The sequence below is a fragment of the Phyllobates terribilis genome, unplaced genomic scaffold, assembly GCF_046119375.1.
Source record: "Phyllobates terribilis strain yellow unplaced genomic scaffold, ASM4611937v1 Scaffold_4__5_contigs__length_816908805, whole genome shotgun sequence".
NCBI classification, from domain to species: Eukaryota; Metazoa; Chordata; class Amphibia; order Anura; family Dendrobatidae; genus Phyllobates; species Phyllobates terribilis.
The window spans coordinates 403,426,683-403,439,730 of NW_027362764.1; the positions used below are offsets into that span (position 1 = coordinate 403,426,683).

Sequence of the window (13,048 nt, forward strand, 5' to 3'; positions counted from 1 at the left end):
TTATTAGGCGTGCATAAAAGTACCATTGGCCACAGTATTGTGAACCTCTAACAAAAAGAACACTGCTGAAAAGAAGCCAGAAATTGAAACATTTTACATAACATTTTGGATCAAAATAAAAGCTTCAACTCAATCCACAAAAAAAGCAAGTCCCCACTCATGTCCGTCATCTGTTAACGAAAATATAGGGGGCTTCCATGTTACTAGTAGCACAAAGGCTCTGGAAAACCGAAATGGCCCTTGCCCCCCAAAAGAAATTCAGCAAATTCTGTGCTCCCAAATACAGAACGCCCACCTCCCTTTTGAGCCCCACAGTCTGCCTAAACCACAGTTAGCGTCAACATGTTTGGCATTTCTGCAGCGATGAGAGCCCGTCTAATTTATGGGTGCATTTCTCCAGAAGCAGAAGAGTTGAGCATAACGTACTGGTCACTACAATATACTTGTTACTGCAACCGCAGTTTGCAATTTTCACTTAGCAACATCCACTGCTGCTTGTTTCTGCAAAACACCCATGTACTTAAAATCTTCACACACCTGTAGATAAATTCCCAAAGGGGTCACTTGAGGTGGGATTCTGCTATTCTAGCACTTACGGGCTCTGTATATTGAGCCTGCATACTATTCTAGGAAAATCTATGCTCCAGGAGGCAAATAGCTCTCGGTCTCTCCTGAGTCTCGCCGTGTGGCTAAGCAGCACTGTACAGCCACATATGGCGTATTTCTATATTCACAACAAATACATATAAGTAAATACGATGATTGTGTCAACACCAAAAAAATAACCAAAAGATAGACACATCCACCAAATATAATAATAAAATGTATCACTTTTATTCAATACTTGATAATAAAAACATAGTAAAAACACACAAAAATAGTAACAAAAGGGAAAGGTGATAAAGACACTCACAGAGAACACTTAGGGTAAAATATTATAAACCTATTAATTGGACAGGTATCACATGCGAAAAAATCAAATGTATCTTACGTGTATACATCCACAGAAAAAGTGCACTGTGCTATTGCATAAAGGGTAAATATATAAATAAATAGATATAAATATAATTATCATCATATTCATAATAAATAAATCCAAGTGGATAAATAAAGAATCAATATAACTATATGTATAAACATATTTACACCTTTTTGCCTGGAAACTTATTTAAAAAAAAATGTTTAATAAAAATATCGATGACTGTATTTTCTCTACTGTAGAAGAACGCGAGGCCCTGAATATCCTTGAGTCTTTTGGATGAACAGACTACAAAACCGATGGACAGATTTCCCACTTCTATCATTCCAAAATCCCAACTATGTCCTCCCTTGTCTTTGTATCCGAATATCGAATTGTTTGTTCAATTGGTGAGTGAGTGAATTTAAGAGCATTTCAACGTCAATCCCTTTTGACAATTGTAGTCGAGATGAGAGAAAGGCGATTCAAGAACTTCATTCTCTTACAGATGTCATCATCAAACCTTCTGACAAGGGGGGTAACATTGTTTTGCTCCCCCTATCGAAATATGAGAAAGAAGTGAAACGACAATTAAATGATACGTGCACCTACCAGAAATTAACTTTTAATCCTTTGTCTAAATTCCAGAACCTTCTTGAAGTCATTCTTTGTGATGTTGTCCAGAGGGGAACCCTGTCACAACTTGAGATGTCCTATCTCTTCAAAAAAGATCCACAGACTTCTACCTTTTACATTCTCCCCAAAACCCATAAGGATCTTATCAACCCCCCAGGTAGGCCCATTGTATCTGGTATTGATGATTTTTGCGAACCTGCCCGCAAATTGATTGATCACATTTTAAGACCTATGGCGGAGACTTTACCGTCACATCTTAAAGACACTTCAGATTTTTTAAGGAGGATAGATGGTATCCAAGTTGATAATGAGGTCCTCATTGTCACCTGTGACGTCGAATCCCTTTACACTTCTATTCGCCACAGTGACGGAATCAGGGCAGTATCGGCTTTTCTGGAGATGTCCAATATAGACAAAGAATTTGGTGATTTCATTTTGAGTCTGTTGGACTTTGTTTTAAAACATAATTTTTTCACCTTCAGGGATTCCTTTTTCCTACAGCTCCAGGGTACTGCGATGGGGGCGGCTTGCGCCCCCTCATATGCTAATTTATTCATGGGGCTGTGGGAGAGAGAGATATTTATGATTAATCCCATTCTTAATATTGACAAAGTCATATTCTGGGGACGATTTATTGATGATGTCTTCTTTCTGTGGCAGGGCTCTCACGTTGACCTCTCATCATTTATGACTACCCTTAACACCAACAATCTCAACATCAATCTAACTTTCAAATATGGACGACACAAAATGGACTTCTTGGACATTCTGGTTGATATAGATAAAGACGGCTTTATCCAAATGGACGTATATCGCAAACCCACCTCAGTAAATTCATTATTGTGCGCCACTTCGTCACACCCGAGGAGTTTGGTTAACAATATTCCTACTGGACAATTTCTAAGAATACGTCGCATATGTTCAAATGATACTCAATTTGAGAATCAAGCCAATTTATTGAAAAAACGCTTCCTGGATAGGGGCTATAGCGAAAAGGTCATCCAACGGAGCTATAGAAGGGCTAAATTCTCTAATCGTAAGGACTTGTTATACAAACGACGTAAGGCAGAAACAACAGATACTGTAAGGTTCATTTCCACCTTCAACGCTAGGAGCTCGGAGGTTTGGGCTGCGCTCAATAAACATTGGCGTATTCTAGAATTGGATCGTTCCTTATCACCTTTCATCTCCAACCATCCTACTATCACCTATCGTAGAGCACAGAATTTACGTGACATACTTGTCCATAGTCATTTGACATATGGCAAGAAATATATATTTGATTCAAAGGGACCGCAGTGGGGATGTCGCCCTTGTGGAGGATTTATTGCTTGTTCTAATATTGAATGTACAAAGACATTTACGAATGCGGAGAGTGTTAAGACCTACAAAATCACTCACACTATCTCCTGCAACACAATCGGCGTTATTTATAGCGCCAGGTGCCCCTGCAACAAGATATATATTGGCATGACATCATGAGAGTTGAGAAGGACACGTGAACATGTACTCGATATACGTGCAGCCAGTGAAATAGAAAATTTGCAAGAACTAAAAACCATTCCTCGTCACTACAAGAAATATCACAATTGCGATCCAACATCCCTAAAGGTAAGTGGGATTGATCGAATTTATCCAGGCATTAGGGGGGGCAATTGGAAAAAGGTTTTAGCCCAGAAGGAGGTTAAATGGATCACTATGCTCAATTCCATCTCCCCTTAAGGTCTTAATGAATCGTATAGTTTTGCCCCTTTTCTGTGATTAGTCGACATAACTCAACATTTAATTTACGCTTCATTCTTAGTTTTATATTGTCTTTAAGTGGTTTTATTCTCTTTTAATTTTCTTTTTTCTTCTGTTTAGTTTACCTGCGTTTCTTCCTGAGGTGGTATTGGGTCTGGTCTGGCAGCCTGTGAGGATCCCATGCTCTTCTGCTCCTTCACGTCGCTTCACCGCTTTTTCCATTGCACATATGTGTGTATTTATGTGTGTACATTTGTGCATACACTTACATTGAGTTATTCTGTTTGTGGACTATGTGCACTTATGTCTTCAGGGATAGATGCTGACATTATCTTATCATATACTCACTTACGTATATAATTTTTTTTCACTTATTTCCACTTTGTGGTGTTTAGTCACCTTTGATGTACATTTATAATATTGTTTAATTAATAACTTATTAATGAATTATTCATATTTATTTATATTAATATTATTATTATTATCTTCATTATTTATTATCTTTTTACCTTATGTTTTTCTTTTCTCATATATTCATATTTTGGTTCTCCCTTCCTTCTTTTTCACATATGGCACTTAACTCTTACTCCTTCCTTCTTGTTATTTCTACTTATATTCTATTCTTCTTCTCTGTACATATTTCACTTGTTTCTATATGGCGCTATGATAGCTGACGTCACTTCCGGTTCCGCCCCTTGCGTTCCACTGTGGAACGCACTCCGGTTTATCGTCTTCCTGGGCGGCCGCGCTCCTATGAGACGTGCCCGTCGGGGGGATGCTGTGCCGGACATTACCATGCATGGTTTGACTCTCTCCTCCCCGTTCCACCTGGCCACACTTATTTCTGTGGAGTTCAAGTGCATATAGTGCAATATATATAGTTACAAACAGTGATGCCATAATTATAATCAATTCATACAAAAACATGATTATATAAAAAAGTGCAATAGTGCATATCTCAAAATATCATCCAGTTACATACATAGTAAAAAAATAATTACAAATATATTATTATCATCAATTACAGAATCCATAACTCTCATAAAGTGATAAGTGCTTTAATTGGTATCTATCAGTGCCAGGTGTACATTATAAATCCTAATATATTTGAGGCTGCGACTCACCCTGCAGCAATCATGCAAAACCACATTTCCTATTTCCTCCACGTTGTCCTCGGCGTCTCAAAATCTCAACTGAGCATGTCTCCCAGGAAATCCCCATTATCTCATCACATGATCGGGACAAGCCTGGTCCGCCCACTTCATGATGTCATCAGACATGCTCAGTGCATCTCTAATTTTACAGTCGCCATCTTTAAAGTTGGCAAGCCCCATCAAACGTTTCTCCTCAAATTTAAACACCATATATGCTCTAATCACTATTGTTATCCCCCACTTATAATAAAACACACCATGTCTCACTATCAGGGATAGTATCTTGTTAACAATTTGTATTACAATAACAAATATTCAATAGTAATTCCTGTGTCCATAAATGAACTGAGTGATAATATATTACATAACCCAAACACCCTTCCATGGAATTCCCTATTCCTAGGTTCATCCATGGAGTGAGATTATTGGTTCAGAGGAGGAACCTTCAACAGGTCCCCACCTCCTCCCCAATCTCAGGTGTTTAATTGGGAATACATTATAATCCAATTCCCTCCACAAATAGGAATACCATTTTATTGTGTATATGTGTATATATAAATATATAAAAGCAATTTTTTAAGAAAAAAATACATATTCAGAGGAAATCTCTCTCTTTATACGCATGTTGCTGCAGGTCGAGTCGCTTCCACAAACCACCAATGTGAGAGTGATCAATCTGCAAGAAACCAGAAAAATCCATATAAATATATTAAAATACAATAGGTATACATAATACTCCAAATTTCATATACTGTCAAGTCTGAACATACTCCTCAGGTGATGCCTGCTATATTAAATTCAATATTCAATCCATTTGGTTTTAACGTATTTAAGTTATGAATCCATTCAAGTCCCTTTCTTTTTAATAATCGTATTCTATCCCCACCTCGTCTTTGCATAAAAACAGTATCAATAATCCTAAATCTTAATTGTGTCACATTATGTCCCGCCTCCACAAAATGCTTTGATACAGGTAAATCCATCCTCTTTTTCCTGATGGAATGTCTGTGATTATTCATATGAGTTTTAAAATCGCACGTAGTTTCTCCTATATACCACAATGAGCAAGGGCATTCCAATAGATAGATTACATAATCGGAGTCGCATGTAAAAAAAATTTTTATGTTGTAAATTTTTTGAGTTTTCGGATGAACAAACTGATTACTGTAACATACCTGGCGGCGTCCTTGCATGGTGGTCCATCTCCCACTGTGCAAGAGGGCGCACTTGATCTCCTGTCCAGAATGTCTCTCTGGCTTCCCTCCATGCTGTCTGTTTGTGTCTGTTTCTGCTGCTTAAGGGCGGCGCCCGATCACTTCCTGCCTTTTGTACCTGCTGTGGGTCACACCCCTTGTGCGTCCTCAGCCTATTGCTGTCTGTCACTTGGTATATAGCTCAGCAGCTCCCTTCTATCCCTGCCTGAGCATAGTGTTTCCTTCAGTGTGTGCTTGCACTCTGAAGGTGCCAGGTCCCGTCTCTTGTCTCCTGCTTTTTGTATCAGTTCCCGTGTCTGAACTGAGTCCTGTATGTCTCCTGCTTTGCGGTATCTGCTCCCGTGTCTGAACTGAGTCCTGTATGTCTCCTGCTTTGCGGTATCAGCTCCCGTGTCTGAACTGAGTCCTGTATTTCTCCTGCTTTGCGGTATCAGCTCCCGTGTCTGAACTGAGTCCTTTCTTGTTCTCTTGTCTGTCCTGTCTGAACACGCTCCTAGCCTGTTCCTCTCGCCTTCTAGTGGCCGATTTCCTAGACCCGCTCCTGTGTCTGGTCTGTCCTGTCTGAACACGCTCCTTGCCTGTTCGTTCCGCCTCTCTGGGGGCCGTATTCCCAGACCCGCTCCTGTATCCCTCTGCAGTGTCGGTCTCCTCCGTACACTCAGTTCCAGTCTGAACTCTCTCCTGTCCTTTACCTGTTTTGCCTCTATGTCCGTTCCCTTCCTTTTTCTGCAGAGTCTGAACTCGTACCTAACTCCTGCTTGTTGTCTCTGCAAGTACTGTGTGAGTATCTGGCTCTGTCTTTCCCTTCCTGTCTGTTCCGTGTGAACAGAGCCCTGTCCTCCCTGCTCAGCCTTGTCTGCACACTAGCTGTGCTTGCCTTTACCCCCCTGCCTGCATACCCGCCTGCCTGCATACCAGTCGTGCCTGCCTATACCCACCAGTCTGTGTGCCAGCCTACCAGCCTGTTCCTGTATTCCCCTGTGTGGGTCAACAGCCGTGTCCGGGGTCTGTCCTGGAGTAGCACCTGGTCCCTCTGCTCGGTTCCTCCTTGGTGCACTGGCGTCGTATGCCGTCGTGCGACCCTGGTCGGATCGGGTGAATACTTAGTCACGCCCCTCCAGGCATTCACTCTCCGGCACGGTCCAGTGGAATCACTACCAATCACACGCACACGCCGCTTAGCCCGGGCGTGTGCATAACAGCATGCTCAGGCCATGGTTCCCGTTGAGCCCCACGGCCTTCGCTCTTTGAGAAGTTTTTCCAGCGAATACATGCATTAAAATAAATAAATAAATTTTTTCCCCCCTTTAGCTGAGTTCCAGGCGAATTACGCACCCGTCCAGATGGATCTATCAGCTCTCGTTCCTGCGGATCCGCCACGTTACTATGGGGATCCAAGACAGTGTCGTGCATTTGTGGAGCAATGCATGCTACACTTTAAGGCCTACCCTCTCTATTTTCCTTCCGATTGGGCTAAAGTGGCCTTTATGATTGACTACCTAGCGGGTGATGCCTTGAAATGGGTCACCCCCCTATGGGAAGCATGGGATCCTGTCATCCTTGACCTGCAGGCCTTCCTGGTGGCCTTTCGTATGGTCGAGGACCCTAACTCTGAAGCCCCTGCTGAAGCTTCACTTCCCAATATCCCGGAGCAGCCCCGACGGGTAATGTGTGTGGGTAGCGCAATAGTCCTCCAGCCCAATGAGACTACTGCCCACCCAGAATCCTCACAGGGTGACTACGCTTTCCGGAATACTTCTCTCAACCTCAAGAGGCAGTCCAGACGTGCTAGACTTAGAGGCAAGCCGTCACGCCAGGGTCTGTCCTCCCTGAGACCTCCTGACCCCAACCTTGAAGTCCCTACTGAAGCTTCATCTCCCTGTATCCCGGAGAAACCCCAATGGGTAATGTGCGTGGGTAGTGCACCAGTTCTCCTGGCCGAAGAGACTTCTGCCCATCCAGACTCCACACAGGAGAACTTCCTGCACCCGGCATCAGATGCTTCTTTCTCTTTAACCGGTGTGCATGTCCAAGGATGCTCCAAAGCTGTGGTTACCTCAGAGTCTGTGCACCTCTACTACCTGGCGGAGGATCCCCTGTTGCCTCCTGAACCCTCCGGGATACCACTCGATGACAAATGGAGAGAGACTTCTCTACACCCGGTACTCAATACTTTGTCCGCTTCGTCCTGTGAGCCTGACAATGGGTACCCCAAAGTGGTAGTTACCTCCGAGTCTCTACACCCCTCCGACCAGGCGGAGGATCTCCAGTTGTCTCCTGAACCCTTCGGGGTGCTACCTGGTAGCGAAAGGACAGAGACTCTCCTATACTCTGTACCTGATACCTCGCTCGCTTCGTCCAGTGAGTCCAACCTAGTGTACTCCGAAGCAGAGGTTACTCCTGAGTCTCTACACCCCTCCGACCAGGCGGAGGACCTCCAGTTGTGTTCAGAATCCTTCGGGGTGCCACCTGGTGGTGAATGGACAGAGACTTTCCTATACTCTGTACCTGATACCTCGCTCGCTTCGTCCAGTGAGTCCAACCTAGTGTACTCCGAAGCAGAGGTTACTCCTGAGTCTCTACACCCCTCCGACCAGGCGGAGGACCTCCAGTTGTGTTCAGAATCCTTCGGGGTGCCACCTGGTGGTGAATGGACAGAGACTTTCCTATATCCTGGATCTGATACCTCGCTTGCTTCGTCCAGTGAGTCCGACCTAGTGTACTCTGAAGCAGAGGTTACCCGTGAGTCTCTACACCCCTCTGACCAGGCGGAGGACCGCCAGCTGTCTCCAGAACCCTTCGGGGTGCCACCTGGTGGTGAATGGACAGAGACTTTCCTATACTCGGTACCCGATACCTCGCCTGCTTCCTCCAGTGAGTCCGACCTAGTGTACTCTGAAGCAGTTGTTTTCTCTGAGCCTCTGCACTCTTCTGACCCGGCGGAGGACCTCCAGTTGTTTCCTGAATCCTCCGGGATACCACCAGATAACAAAGAGACAGTGACTTTTCCTCATTATGTACCTGATAACCCGTCTATTTCTTCCTGTGAGCTTGACAAGATGTACCTCGAAGCAGAGATTACCCTTAAGTCTCTGTCCCCCTCCAACCCAGTGAACGACTGGTCCTCGAATTCCCTGCGGAAGATTCTGGCAGGCCTGAAGAAGAGGGGGCGTAAGGGGGGAGGTACTGTAACATACCTGGCGGCGTCCTTGCATGGTGGTCCATCTCCCACTGTGCAAGAGGGCGCACTTGATCTCCTGTCCAGAATGTCTCTCTGGCTTCCCTCCATGCTGTCTGTTTGTGTCTGTTTCTGCTGCTTAAGGGCGGCGCCCGATCACTTCCTGCCTTTTGTACCTGCTGTGGGTCACACCCCTTGTGCGTCCTCAGCCTATTGCTGTCTGTCACTTGGTATATAGCTCAGCAGCTCCCTTCTATCCCTGCCTGAGCATAGTGTTTCCTTCAGTGTGTGCTTGCACTCTGAAGGTGCCAGGTCCCGTCTCTTGTCTCCTGCTTTTTGTATCAGTTCCCGTGTCTGAACTGAGTCCTGTATGTCTCCTGCTTTGCGGTATCTGCTCCCGTGTCTGAACTGAGTCCTGTATGTCTCCTGCTTTGCGGTATCAGCTCCCGTGTCTGAACTGAGTCCTGTATTTCTCCTGCTTTGCGGTATCAGCTCCCGTGTCTGAACTGAGTCCTTTCTTGTTCTCTTGTCTGTCCTGTCTGAACACGCTCCTAGCCTGTTCCTCTCGCCTTCTAGTGGCCGATTTCCTAGACCCGCTCCTGTGTCTGGTCTGTCCTGTCTGAACACGCTCCTTGCCTGTTCGTTCCGCCTCTCTGGGGGCCGTATTCCCAGACCCGCTCCTGTATCCCTCTGCAGTGTCGGTCTCCTCCGTACACTCAGTTCCAGTCTGAACTCTCTCCTGTCCTTTACCTGTTTTGCCTCTATGTCCGTTCCCTTCCTTTTTCTGCAGAGTCTGAACTCGTACCTAACTCCTGCTTGTTGTCTCTGCAAGTACTGTGTGAGTATCTGGCTCTGTCTTTCCCTTCCTGTCTGTTCCGTGTGAACAGAGCCCTGTCCTCCCTGCTCAGCCTTGTCTGCACACTAGCTGTGCTTGCCTTTACCCCCCTGCCTGCATACCCGCCTGCCTGCATACCAGTCGTGCCTGCCTATACCCACCAGTCTGTGTGCCAGCCTACCAGCCTGTTCCTGTATTCCCCTGTGTGGGTCAACAGCCGTGTCCGGGGTCTGTCCTGGAGTAGCACCTGGTCCCTCTGCTCGGTTCCTCCTTGGTGCACTGGCGTCGTATGCCGTCGTGCGACCCTGGTCGGATCGGGTGAATACTTAGTCACGCCCCTCCAGGCATTCACTCTCCGGCACGGTCCAGTGGAATCACTACCAATCACACGCACACGCCGCTTAGCCCGGGCGTGTGCATAACAATTACCCTTTAACATAAACTGGCAGTTAACACATGATAGACATGGATAGCAGCCTTTTCTATTTCTACCCGTAATAGAGGTCTGAGTCAGAGTTTTAAAGGGGCCTATATCTGAGTGTACCAATACATCCTTAATATTCTTATTCCTTCTATAAGAGAAAAGAGGGGGGTTCTTAAATTCTGGCACATCTGGTAAACATTTATTCAACATTTTCCAGTGTTTTTTAATTATATTTGCCACTTGTTCACTCTCTTCACCAAATGTCGACACCAATGGTATTCTATCATTTTTATTATTTTTGATCGTCTTATTTAAAATAATATCCCTTTCTAATCCACTTACTTTTTTCTCCTGTTTATTCAACAATCTCTGAGGATAACCTCTTGATCTGTTTTTTCATGAGTTTTTGTGTACTCCTATGCAGGCCCTCCTCATTACTCTCTATTCTCTTAATTGTTAGATATTGACTAAAAGGTAATGATTCTATCATGCGTTTTCGGTGGTGGCTATTATACCTCAGAAAGTCATTTCGGTCCACTGGTTTAGTAAAGAGAGAGGTCAACAATTTTCCATTTTCCTGTGTAATAAGAACATCCAGAAACTGAATAGATTCACACGAGCTCACTAATGTAAATTTAATAGTTCTATCAATTTGATTCAGATATTCATAAAACATATCCAGTTCCCCTTGTGTCCCTGTCCAAAGGAGGAAGACTTCATCTATGTATCGCCACCACACCATAACATGTCTGAAGTGGTGGGACACATAGACAAGGCCCTCCTCCAATGTAGCCATAACAATATTTGCGTAAGCAGCGGCCATATTGGCCCCCATCGCGGTTCCACGTTTTTGGAGGAAATATTCATCACCAAATAGGAAATAGTTATGATATAATACAAACTCTAATAATTCAATAATAAATTTCCTACTATTTTCACTAAGATCCGTATAAGACAATCTCCGTTCTATCGCTTCTATCCCCCTTCTGTTGTCAATGGAGGTGTATAAAGACACCACATCAAATGAGGCTAAAATGACCTCATTTTTTAATTCTACTTCCTGTATTTTTAATAAAAAATCCGTGGCATCCCTCACAAAATATTTAGTATTTTTCGCCAATGGATTTAATATTTTATCCAAGTATGTACCAATTTTGTTAGTTAATGAATCTACCCCAGAGACTATGGGCCGTCCCGGGGGATGATCAAGATCTTTATGTATTTTAGGAAGTACATATATTACAGGGGTGGTGGGATTCTCCACATATAGATAATCATAGAGATCTCTGTCAATTATACCATTTCCCAAAGCCTTATCCAAAATGGTTCTCAAAAAACTCAAAAATAGAAATCTTGGATCCCTTTCCAATTTAGCATAAACTTCACTGTCACTCAACTGTCTTTTAATCTCTTGAATATATGAGATCTTGTCCATGACGACGACAGCCCCACCTTTGTCAGCAGGTTTTATAATGATGTCGCCGTCATGGACAAGATCCTTCAAGGCCCATATCTCCTCTGTAGTTAGATTTGGAGATTTCAAATCTTTATTTGAGTTTACCTTCAAAGCTTTCACATCCCTCTGTACCGCTTCCATAAACGCATTAATTACCGGAGGGTTCACAGGTGGCGTAAAGTTACTCCTTTTGGCCACCTGAACCTGTTGAAAATTAAGTTCACTAGTTATATGTTTAGGAACAGTCACACTATCAGAGAACCAGTTTTTTAATTTGATATTCCTAAAAAAATTTTGGAGATCTAGCTCCAACTGAAACCAGTCCACATGTTTACTCATACTAAATGACAAACCCTTATTTAAGACAGTCATCTGAGATGGAGTCAAAGTTTTTTTAGAAATATTTACCACGAGTTCATTTCTTTTTTCCGTCTCATCATTTGTCTCTGTTGTCGTGGTTTGGTTTTGTCTTGTTTTTTTCTGTTGTCTTCGGTGCCGTTGGCCCCCTCTTCTTTTCCGTTGGATCCTCTCTGTCGTTCCTGTTCTAGATCTAAAGGAAAAATTGGCAAACATTTGTAAATGTCCTTTTTTATAGTTGTTAGGCCTTTTATCAGCCATTAAATAACCTCTTCTACTCCATGATAAATTGGACCCATCCTTCTGCCAGTTATAAACGTGACCAGTCTGATAATCCTCCATATCTCGATTCCATTTACGACGTTTTACATCTTCCAATTCCATGCGCAAACTCTGTACCTTAGTCGCTATTAAATCCTTAAAGGAATCCCATTCCTCACTTTTAAGCAATAATTTAAATTTTTCTTCAGTATCCATAATGCAAGTTGTCATTTTTGTTATTTCCTGTTGTAAAAAATCAATATTCAACAGAATTGTGTCCAGAGCATATCTGTTAGAAATTTGACAGAAGCGAGAACAAAAAGTCACGTTATTTCCAAAAAGATTAGGTCTTATATTTGAACGCAAGCCTCGTGGTATTTTCCGAGCTTTATAATACTGTCCCAAAGTCACCAAATGCAATTGTAGAGTGGTCATCTTTTTAGAATCACTTTCATATTTACGCTTAAGATCCACTAAGGAAGGTGTACTTAAAGTTCCATCATCCTTCAGCACACCCAGGATCCGTTCCTCCTCCTCAGCAGTATATGAAAAAACATCAAGCTCTATACCGTCCATTATTCAAAATCGCAGTAAAAAACTACTTTATATTAGAAAAAAAAGAAAAATGTGCACGTCTTTCTGGACAATTAGATAAAAGTTATATATATATTAAAGACAGCACCATTTCATATTACTCACTAGTCTGTGCCAAGCCTCCAAACCGCTGCATATGAATAGAAAAAATATAAAGAGGCAGCACTCCAAGAAATTTTTGAAGAAAAATGGACTTTAATGAGCCCAAAGGCGACGTTTCGGTTCACAGAACCTTTCT

At 43.2% G+C, this 13,048-nt stretch overlaps 2 long non-coding RNA genes across 3 annotated transcripts in view; both read right to left on the bottom strand.

Annotated features, from left to right (window-relative positions):
* Positions 1–935: 935 nt before the first annotated feature.
* On the bottom strand, positions 936–5,145 carry LOC141264353 (uncharacterized). 2 transcript variants are annotated; one of them, XR_012319901.1, is made up of 3 exons: positions 4,462–5,145; positions 3,847–4,181; positions 936–2,155 (listed from the first exon to the last, which is right to left on the bottom strand). It is a non-coding gene; the product is annotated as an uncharacterized lncRNA (long non-coding RNA). The 2 variants fall into 2 exon arrangements; XR_012319902.1 differs by having other exon boundaries at positions 944–1,516.
* A 6,558-nt stretch (positions 5,146–11,703) lies between these two features.
* Positions 11,704–13,048, bottom strand: part of LOC141265443 (uncharacterized) — a 136,593-nt gene continuing 135,248 nt past the window's right edge. Inside the window, exons 3-4 of the long non-coding RNA XR_012320097.1 lie at positions 12,007–12,148; positions 11,704–11,802 (exon numbers count right to left, since the gene is read on the bottom strand). This is a non-coding gene — a long non-coding RNA (uncharacterized lncRNA). The remainder of the gene's footprint in view (positions 11,803–12,006; positions 12,149–13,048) is intronic.